The sequence below is a fragment of the Neophocaena asiaeorientalis genome, unplaced genomic scaffold (assembly GCF_003031525.2).
Source record: "Neophocaena asiaeorientalis asiaeorientalis breed wild unplaced genomic scaffold, Neophocaena_asiaeorientalis_V1.1 scaffold134, whole genome shotgun sequence".
In the NCBI taxonomy this organism is placed as follows: Eukaryota; Metazoa; Chordata; class Mammalia; order Artiodactyla; family Phocoenidae; genus Neophocaena; species Neophocaena asiaeorientalis.
Window position 1 is genome coordinate 12407575 of NW_020185339.1, and position 10848 is coordinate 12418422.

Below are 10848 nucleotides of genomic sequence, written 5' to 3' on the forward strand. Positions count from 1 at the left end.
TCGCCCGCCTGCCGCTGCTCCACGGACTCGCCGGGCAGCTGCCCCGAGGGCAGGAGCCGCAGGGCTGAGGCGAGCCCGGGGGCTCCCCCGCGAGGGAGGCAGCTCCGCCCGGCCCCACCCGCCGCCGACTTGAGTCCTCCCGCCCCGCCCCGGGGCGTTTCCCGTGGGCGAGGGGCGGGCGAGCCCCGGGGATAGCGGCGGCTGGCGCTCGGGATTCTCGTTAAATCCCTTTGGAGGGACATCCGAGATAAAAGCTTAGGGTCAATATAATTTAATCGGAGTGAAAGTTTAAAACAAAAAACAAAAAACAAACGAGGGAGAGGGTGTAGCGCAAGTGAAGCGGCGGGAATTTTGAACTCCAAACGGGGATTGGTCAGCCAGCGGGGAGAGTGAGCTAGCGGCCAGGCGGCGGGCGCTCCCGGGGAAACGGGCCGCCGGGACCAGCAAGACTCGGTTGGAAACCCCCGGGCGAGCGGCGTGCGCTGGGGGTCGCCCCCGGGGAAATCCTGGCGCCAGTTCCCACGCTTGGGGCGGGAGCGTACGCGGCGGGGCGGGAGGCGTGACCCGCTACCGCCCCCTCCCCGCCAGTGAGCGCTGTAACGGTCGGGCCTCAGGGTCCCGGCGCTGCCCACTGCCCCGGCGCAGCCGGCGCTCCCCCGGCCCCAGCCCGGCCCGGAGGGCAGCAGGAGAGGAGTCAAACAGGCTGAGTCAGACGGAGTTTGCAGTGGAGGCAACGCACGTGGGGGCAGGAACCTGCGACGGGCAAGACCCGGGAAAGTCGCTTCCTGGGTCCTGGGTGGACCTCGCGGCAACTTAGGTCTCCGGCTGCCGGGTCGACCCCAACTCAATTTGCTCTACGGCTGGGGCTGACTGAGTAGGGACCCGAGGAAACAGGTGCAGAGGCTTGCAGCCCTGGAAGGAGACACCACTTTCCCACATCAGGACCGTCCCCTCGCTCCCGGCCTCCCGAGAACAGGATCTTCTCTGTTCTGTCTCCCTCCTTAGGAGTCTTGCCACCCTTGGCCCATCCCGGAATTTGTAGATGAGCTTTCCAGGAGCGCTGTGCAAGGCGATAGCGGCGTTCAGACTCACTTTGGGACAGGTACCGTTCCTAGAGCTGCGTCCTGCTCTCTTAATTCTTCCCTCCATACCCACCTCCCCACCTCGCCCGCGCATACCTTCAGCCTCTATACTTTTCGTGACCTTAAAAAAAAAAGTTAACATGATCTTTCTCCAAACCACACTTCTATCAAAATATCAAACTTCGAGAACTATTTCGACCTACATTTTGAAGAGTCAGAATGTTCACTTTGCAAAATATATAAAGATATATTTTTCTTGACTTGCAAGTCCCAAATGAATATACTCTTAATTAAATTCAGTTATGTTCCTGATGAATATGGAAACACCAAGTCATGGAATTTTTGACTTCTCTTTCTTGGATTTCAAATGTTACTTTACTGGTGTAGTACTTCTCAGCTGAAGTCCCGATCTGCTACTTTGAAGTACTCCTTGATGTGGCAGGTAACAGTATTTCCAAGCAAGGGGTAAAGCAAGTTTAATTACAGGAAGACCCAAAGTGTTTTTCTGAATAAATTAAGAAGGTGCAGGCTTTGGAGAAGACAACTTTGTACTTTAATACCTTTCAAGTTTTGAGAGACTAGATTTCTTTCCTTCTTTACCTAGGAATTAAATTATTTTCTTCCCTTTCTGTTGGCATAAAGACAATTGTTAGTGGTTACACACACTACCTGAAAGGAAAAGTGAGTTTAATAGTTGAAGCAGCTTAACCTAAGATCACAGATTTTCAGCGTGAATCTTTTTCCTACGGCAGGTTATAATTATCTTCCTTTTCAAGAAGGCTAAAGCCAATCTAACATCTGAGGCAGTGGTGAGCAAATAAGATCCTATTATCTTATAAGGTCTCATAGCTCTGATATGCTGAGCAACTTGACCTTGAGGCAGAATTAATTCCTATAGCGTTCATAAAACACAGGAATGGGGTGTCTAAAAATAATTTAATGAATATGATTCATTTTTCTATGATTCCAGAGCTCAAAGAGTTCTGTGAATGAACCCTTTGCCTCAAAACTGAAGCAAGATGGTCTTCCAAGTAAATCTAGAGAACAAACATCAGAAAATTCTGTCTTAATTTAACTTAAATTCTTAAAGGCTTTTATATCCATTTTTTCAAGTTCTGCATTTAGTCACTGTCCTTCTTTATAATTATTCTAAAAGTATTTGAAGAAACTGTTGCCATCTAGCCTTCTGTTCTTTAAACATTTACTTTTCTCCTCTTATTTCCTATTTTTAAATTAGCTTGCTTCTCTTCTGAACTTTTCATTATTTCATGTGTTTCTTATTGAAAGTCAAACATATCAAAAGACTTTCCAAATTTCTGTTTTATCCTTAATGGAACACTGGGTTTTGTTATCAGTTTCATTTATTTGAGGTGGGGCTGCCTTTTCACATTTCCAAGGAAGGTTGGGTATGTCAGCTCCTCAGTTTCTGAAAACAGGTCACCATTGACTCTTTTAAGTTAGAATAGTAGTAAGACCCCCTGGGACGTCAGAGATGCTAAGCTCTGAGGTCACTGAGCGTCTTGTTTCCCGTGGAGGGCAGAAGCACAGGAAAAAAAGAAAAAGAAAAGCGAGTCCTTTCTTTGCATAGTTGTCCACCAGTTAAAATTAAGATTAAAACTGCAATACTCAGAACCAGACTGACTTATTTGATGTACTTCATTGTCTGCAACAATGTTTTCAGGAGAATCATGGCCAAGCCTTGATGAAGTTCTTTTTAAAAGAAAAATAAAATCTATCTAAACAAGGACATTAAAACCATTGTTATTTATAGTTTTTTCTTATGATCAGTATTCTTCAAGAAGTTCTGTGACTGATGTTAAAGTTGCAATATAAAATTTCATATGTATATATACCTTTATTGAAAGATTCTGAAAATAATGATCATAAGTAGGGCTTTGGTATCCTAGGAATAGAAGGGAATTTGGAATATGTTGGGAAAATGTTTATACATGGTTTTAAAAATTGGTACATTGTGAAGTTTTTCAATAACAAAACTGCTACTGTACACTTGGATAGCTAAAATATATAGGGGAGAAAAATAATACTGTATCATCACCTTTTCTCATTAAAATTCACATGCTGGATAGGTTTTAGACATTTGCAACTAGAATAACTAGGTAAGAATAAATATGAATGAAAGCATGAGTGATCCAACAACAAAAAATATATAGAAAAAATTTATCCTTTCCATTTATCTTATATAACTTTAGATTTTGTTATTGTCACAGAAAATTAAGTTTCCTTTTCATTTGGTCTTAACTTAAAAAATGCTTACAGTTGTACTAGATCGTTTCCAGCTTGCTGATATTAACTTTCTTGCCATGCTTCATTGTGAATGTTAAATATTTGTTATTAGCATTAGAATTTTACATTTGAAATAAATTTCCTATGTGGCCACTATCTTTTCTAATTACATTTATTTTTTCCTATCCGTAAACTTTACCTATTATATTGAGCATATAATTATTGAGGACACTACTTCCTATTTCTAAATATTTATAATCGTATTACAGCAGGAAGGGATCTTAAATATTACCTAGCTACATATTAAGCAGGAGAGCTTCCAAAGACTTTGCATTTTGTTTGAAATAGTAAAGAATGATTATTAAAAAATATTTTTTCAAAGTTCAAATTTGTTTACATACAGCCTTTATCTTTGCAATTGTAAAAGAAAAGCAAAAAGCACAGATAATCACTTCATATTAGTAAATTCATAATACTGTACTGGAAGTGCTGGCTGGATTTCCTAAATTCTTGCCACCTGTCTATCATGTTAATGGAAGTGAACTTCTATGGGAGGTATATATACACATATGTAGTAAAAGGGAAATCAGCTTTGAAATTGGAAAGCAAGAAGCTAAGAAATTCTGGTCTCGACATTGAGTAAATAGTTTATAACTGATGTTCTTAGATTGTTTCCTCCTCCCCATACAAAAGGTTTTGGACTAGAAGATAGTTTTAACATTTCATGATTTTTATTCCAAGTTGATTTTGTTCTTCCCATGTTCTTCAGAAACTTGGGTATTACTCTCTAACAGCACCTAGTTCTGTTAAGGAGTCTTTTAATAATTCCCAAATATGGAGAGCACCTCCTAGTACAGTGACTAAAAGGGAGAGTGTTTGTCTTTGGAGAAATGGACCGACGCCTACTGAACACCTACTATAAGCAAATGCTCTAATTTAATCTTACCTTGAGATGAAGAGGAACAAGATTAAGTAACTTTCTGAGGCTGCGCATGTATTGACTATGGCAGATTACAAGACCCATTCTTTTTCTACTGTACTATGCCATCTCTAAGGAATTTCTGTATTTAATAAAAAAGAAATGTAGGTAATACAAGCAGATTTAAAATGTGCTTATATACTTATATTCAAGTATGGTTAGGCTTGATCAACATCCATATTGTGAAACCTGACTATGAAGGGGGGTGGGCAGTGGGTAGAGAATCAAGGAGCTGATGATTTAATCTGATCCTCCTGTTTAATTTTACTCTGAAACACTTGTGTTGAAAATAGCTCTTTTTTAGATGCATAGCAAATATAAGTAGTACTGTTTTATGCAGGAGAGAGAGATTAAGTGTAGTATTTAGGTTTCAGAGAGACTTGTTAGAAATTCAAGCTATTCAAAGTATAAGTAAACACAGGGAACAACTACATGTTAACACAAGTCATTAAATGGTTCTAGGGTAGAAGAAAAGCCTACCCTCTTAATGCACGGAATCACCTAATACTTTTAATAACAGTTTCCTTGCTTTTGCTTGGACACTTCCAGTGATGAAAAATTCATTAACTCCTGGGACTTCCCTGGTGGTGCAGTGGTTAAGAATCCGCCTGCCAATGCAGGGGACACAGCTTCGATCCCTGGTCTGGGAAGATCCCACATGCCGTGGAGCAAGCAAGTCTGTGCGCCACAACTGCTGAGCCTGTGCTCGAGAGCCCACGAGCCACAGCTACTGGGCCCTCATGCCACAACTACTGAAACCCACGCACCTAGAGCCCGTGCTCCGCAACAAAAGAAGCCATTGCAAGGAGAAGCCCGCGCACTGCAAGGAAGAGTAGACCCTGCTCTCCACAACTAGAGAAAGCCCACGCACAGCAATGAAGACCCAATGCAGCCAAAAGTAAATTTATTTAAAAAAAGAAAGAAAAATTCATTAACTCCTAATGCTACTCATCTGATTTTTGGACCTTTTAAAAATGTATGATAGGGCTTCCCTGGTGGCGCAGTGGTTGAGAGTCTGCCTGCCGATGCAGGGGACACGGGTTCGTGCCCCGGTCCGGGAAGATCCCACATGCTGTGGAGCGGCTGGGCCCGTGAGCCATGGCCACTGAGCCTGTGCGTCCGGAGCCTGTGCTCCGCAACGGGAGAGGCCACAGCAGTGAGAGGCCCGCGTACCACAAAAAAAAAAAAAAAAAAGAAGTATGATGTACAATTTACTTTCTTGTAAATTGAAATCTGCCTTGCCATAACATCCATGTAAATATCCTTATTCTGCCCTCTGGTGTTACACAGGTTAAAGATTGTCTGCCTTACAAATGATAATCTGCCTTACAAACTTCAGATGTGGGAAGATAACTGTCATGTCCTTAGGCCCTTTCTTCTTATGCTCATCTTAAACTTCTTCAGTATTCTCTTTTGATATGGTTTAGAAAACTACGCTCATATCCTTACCCCAAAATGCTAAGAAAAATAGATAATTTGAAGTTGGAAACATTCTCTAAAACTAGAGTCTGCACCTTTCTTTTCCATGTTATCTTGTCTACAAATACTTCTAGGATGGTGGATTTTGTTCACTAATTAACATTACCATTGCAAAATGATTTGGGCTCATATTTATTAGACAGAATTGGGATTCCAAAAAGTGATGTGCAAGTCAACTAATTTAATATTCAAATATTAAATCATTTAGAATAAGCTTAAAAAAATAATTTTTAAAAACAGGTATAATTTTCACTCAATAAAGGGACATAACTTGTTTTATATTTCAAGAATATTAACCATTTGAAGATAATAAATTACTTAAAACATTGAAAATAAAAAATCAAACATGTCTGACTCCTAAGAGGAGAAATATTTAACAGCTCAAATTTTCTCTAAAGACAGACTATTTTTCATGCAACTGTTACATATGGTAATTAAAACTACATCTTAAAATAAATGTTCAGTATGTAACAGATTTAAAGGTAGCTTCAAAGCATTCTGGCTGCCCCAAATCTTTATTTTTATAAAAGGATGAAACTATTTATGTCATTCCTGCATGTATTTTTTTCCTCATTGAGCTGTATATTTTTGAATAATCATCAATTTCAAAGTTTTCTCATTAAAAATGAGTATCCATTGAGCTGGTCCTAGAAATAAGTTCACCCAGCCACTTGTTGACATCATAACACTCTTGAAATTTGATGCATTTCTTCCAAAATGTTTAAAGAACTCTCATGTGTTATTCCTAAAATTATCTTCAGTATATACTAGAGAATAGATTAGTTTGGAAGAAAAACATCACTTGCTAAAAGTTTTAAAAATTAAATTATGTGGTCAAAACGTTACTTAGGCTAAATACAAATGCATGTTAGCAGGACATTATGTTTCAGGATATGCTTATGAAAATTAATGAGACTAGCTCTGATTCATAGTGAAAATTTCTGTTTGTTTTCCTCAGCTAGTATCCTCAATTGTTGCTTAAAGGAACTACCACTTGGGGCATAGGGCGTTTTATTTCACCTTCTCTAACAAAAATGTTGAAATATATTTGTGGTGTGGTAGAAGCCTATCAGGCCTTGGAAATGAAAACTTAGTTTTGCTATAGAGAAGGTAAGTAGGTTATTAGCTGAAGTATTTTGGCAAGTGTCAAGTGGTGGTCATAAGCTATTAGACTATGCAATAATTTGGGTTTTCAACAGAGATAGGAAATTATGACAATGAAGACTATCATTATTGTGAATTTTCAAGAAGTCAATCATTTAGGGACTTCCCTGGTGGCACAGTGGTTAAGAATCCGCCTGCCAATGCAGGGGACATGGGTTCAAGCCCTGGTCCAGGAAGATCCCACATGCCTCGGAGCAACTAAGCCCCTGCGCCACAACTAGAGTCTGTGCTCTAGAGCCCGCGAGCCACAACTACTGAAGTCCGTGAGCCTAGAGCCTGTGCTCCGCAACGAGAAGCAGCCGCAATGAGAAGCCCGCGCACCGCAATGAAGAATAGCACCCGCTCGACACAACTAGAGAAAGCCCGCGCGTAGAAACGAAGACCCAATGCAGCCAAAAATAAAATTAAAAAAAAAGAGTTATTTAAATGACCAAGGGAAAACTGTGGCAGACAACTGAAAATATTTAGCTTTTTAAACTGAATATTGAATTCTTATATCATTAAAATTTTGTCAGGTCGTAGTATTTATACAACAGGATGACTGGATTTAAAAAAAGTTTCAGTTGATGGACACAAGAGTTGGTAATGCACAAGCTGCCCTTAGCAGTTCTTATGCATACAAATTGAAGTGGAAATCTAGCAAAAATATCCCTAGGAAATAGCTAAGATTTGAGAGGGGGAAAAAAAAAAGCATCTTTGTTGTGTTATACTTGGAAATGGATTTAGCTCTCCTCATATTCTGCTCTAATAAATGCTACTGTAATAATGTTGTTTCTGCACTAGAACACTGGTTGATACAGTAAAGTATCAAGTAAAAATGCCCCCGATAGGGCTTCCCTGGTGGCGCAGTGGTTGAGAGTCTGCCTGCCGATGCAGGCGACACGGGTTCGTGCTCTGGTCCGGGAAGATCCCACATGCCGCGGAGCAGCTGGGCCCGTGAGCCATGGCCGCTGAGCCTACGCGTCCGGAGCCTGTGCTTCGCAACGGGAGAGGCCACAACAGTGAGAGGCCCGAGTACCGCAAAAAAAATAAAAAATAAAAATACCCCCGATACACAGGAATGCATTGTCCCAAGATCAACTTCGTTGGGTTTCACCAGAATTTTTATTCTAGTTAATACTTACACAGTAGGCAAAGTATAGTTTAAGTGTAATTGGTAGTTCACTAACTTCAGAAATGACTTGTGATACTTAACTAAATTTTGTATTCTTGGCCTCTCCCTAGACATTCAAAAATCAGAGTATGTAAACATGAGGTCTAAAATATGTATTTTAATGTTTTGCAGTCGATTCTTATGCATTGTTTGAGAATTACCTAACTAGAGGATAACTTTGACTCTGGTGAGCTCCTGCAGTGGTTTAAATCCAAACTGAGCTTTTTATAATCAAATTTAATGATCAGCTTTATGAATAAGAGGATTATTGCTTAATCTAATTTTTGTGACCACTACTGTGGCAAAAAACAGGAGATTGCACACTAATGCAATGTATAATTTCAGACTGAAATTCACCTCAAAATTTAATAACTCTCTCTTCACTCCTTTGAATGTAGAACTACATACATAAATAAATCTGGTGAATATACACATACATATACTTTACTATTTGTTGTGCTTTAATGTTTCATGTTCCTATTCCAAAATTAAAAAAAAAAAAAGTTGAGGGAAGTTGTCTTAACTCTTGATTAAATTCCTTTCCAAAGATATTGCAGTAATTTAAAGTAAACCTTACCTATGACTCAGAGAAGAGCACATTTTAGACTAGGTCAGTGTTTTAAGTATATCATTTTTAGCCCTGATGACAACACCTTCTTCAATTTCAGGTGAAGAAGGGTATCAACATCTTAAAAGAGCTGAAGTTATCAAATCCAACGTTATTCTCAGTCCTCTGAATAGCAAGTGATAGTCATTTAGTTTCTGCCTGCTTGAACATTTTTTGTTGATGGAATCCTCACTTCATGAAGCATTTAATACCGTGGGATAGCATCTTAAAATAGAAAACCAAAATGTCTCAACTTACACCTTCTGGTTTGAGACTTGCCCTCTTCTTCATCTAAGACCTTCTTATATTTGAAGACAGCTGTTATGTCTCTCCTTAGTTGTCCACTGTCTCCTCTTCAAAGGCTACATCTCATCAACTCAATTCTTCCCATGCATGACATCTTTGAAATTGCTATGCATTTTGTAGTTGGTGATTTCTCATACTTCAATTGAACTTTTTTTCCTTATATACAAAATAATGGTGTACCTTAAAATTGTTGGCAAATAGGTTTGCTGAAATACAGTAATCCCACTTAAACATTTTTTCAATCAATGACAGGAACTCTTGAGGTCACCCAGTTCAACTCCTTACCTTATACACAGAACACTGTGCAGCCCCTCTCCTCGGTTATGTTGGATGAGGTTGAATTTAATGCCTTACAAACCAACTCATTTCAAAATCTCAATTACCTCAGTTACATTTGAATATTGTGCTGAAATCTTTCTTACGGGTCATAGTTCTGCCCTTCAGTTACACAAATGAAATGTGTCTTTCACTGACAGCTCTTGAGTTTGATACTTGAAGACAGATCCTGTTTCCAAAGTTCATTCTCTAATGCTAAACATTCCTTCTTCCTGTTTTTTTCTCTTTTAACGATATTTTGGGTATACTCAAAAACCTACCTCACGATGCTATGCTGAAGACAGATGTATTAATGCATGTAAAACACTTAGTATGTTGCTTGGTAGCTAGAAGGCATGCCACATTCTCTTCTGCCTTCCCCAGTCATGGCAGCTCTTAAAACACAGCAGACTTCCTACCTTGTTCTGAGCACTACTTTTGTTAATGTAGTTGAAGATTACTTCAGTATTTTTGGCAATAAAATCACAATTTACACTGATCTACATATGAACCACTCTTAAGCCATGGTATATTCCACCATCCTTTTAGAAACCAAAGTGTAAAACTAAGTAATTATCCTGGTGCAATATGTCCTATTTGATGTAACTTTAGAAAAAAAAATTACTGGGTTAGATTTAGATTCCAATTTTGACTTTTAATGTGTTTATTTGCTTCATCTCCTAGATCTGTCATTTATTCATGGTATGATATAATTCATCGGTAACACTAGCAGCAAGGAGAAAACCTTGTGACATGCCACTAGGATCTAGGTTTTAAAGACAATTATGTCTGGCTTATTTTTCCAGAGACCTGTTTTAACAGAACCAGTTACTAAGTATTCCTATATCTTCTTTGTTAACTACACAAACCATGGTTAAGAGAGAACGTTAAAGACAGACATTCCCTTTCTTTACACACATGCACATTTAGGTTTTCAGCAACTTTTTTGCAAAATTGATGCTATTAACCAAATTTAAGTTAAAATAAGTGCAGCCATGCTCAGATGCCAAAGAATGGAAGATCTATGGTTTTGAAATGAAGGAGGATTCAGAGGAAGGATCAGTTAGAAAGGGTAGAGTGGGAAAAATTTGAAAGTTTTGAAAATTGAAAATACTTAAAAAAGATTCTCTTGAAAATGGAACTACAGCAAAAAAGTTATTTCAAAGCCAACTGCTTTAATCTGTACATTTTATTTTCAAATTAAAATTATCAATTTATACCATTCAATCAACATGTATTTATCAAGCACCTACTGTGTCCCCAGTTCAGTGGCAAAAAGGAAAAGACCAGTTAAATGGTTTATATACTGTAAGAATTTAAATAAATTTTCAGTTCTTAATTAGAATTTGTTGTATCTAAGGAAAACTATCTGTGCAATGAAAAATCCCTGTAGATGGAGTTTGTTATAGTATCACCACAAGAAGCATAAAATATATTTGAAACTAAACAGCTGAAAGACCTTTCCTTTGCAACTAAATAGCTTTTGTTTCCACAAAGCCAATTATAGTATAATCACAAA

The 10848-nt window shown here is 38.9% G+C and overlaps 1 long non-coding RNA gene across 1 annotated transcript in view; it reads left to right on the forward strand.

Annotated features, from left to right (window-relative positions):
- The window catches only part of LOC112394328 (uncharacterized), a 3163-nt gene extending 531 nt beyond the window's left edge, over positions 1-2632 (forward strand). Inside the window, exon 2 of the long non-coding RNA XR_003002115.1 lies at positions 1006-2632. This is a non-coding gene — a long non-coding RNA (uncharacterized LOC112394328). The remainder of the gene's footprint in view (positions 1-1005) is intronic.
- Positions 2633-10848: the final 8216 nt, after the last annotated feature.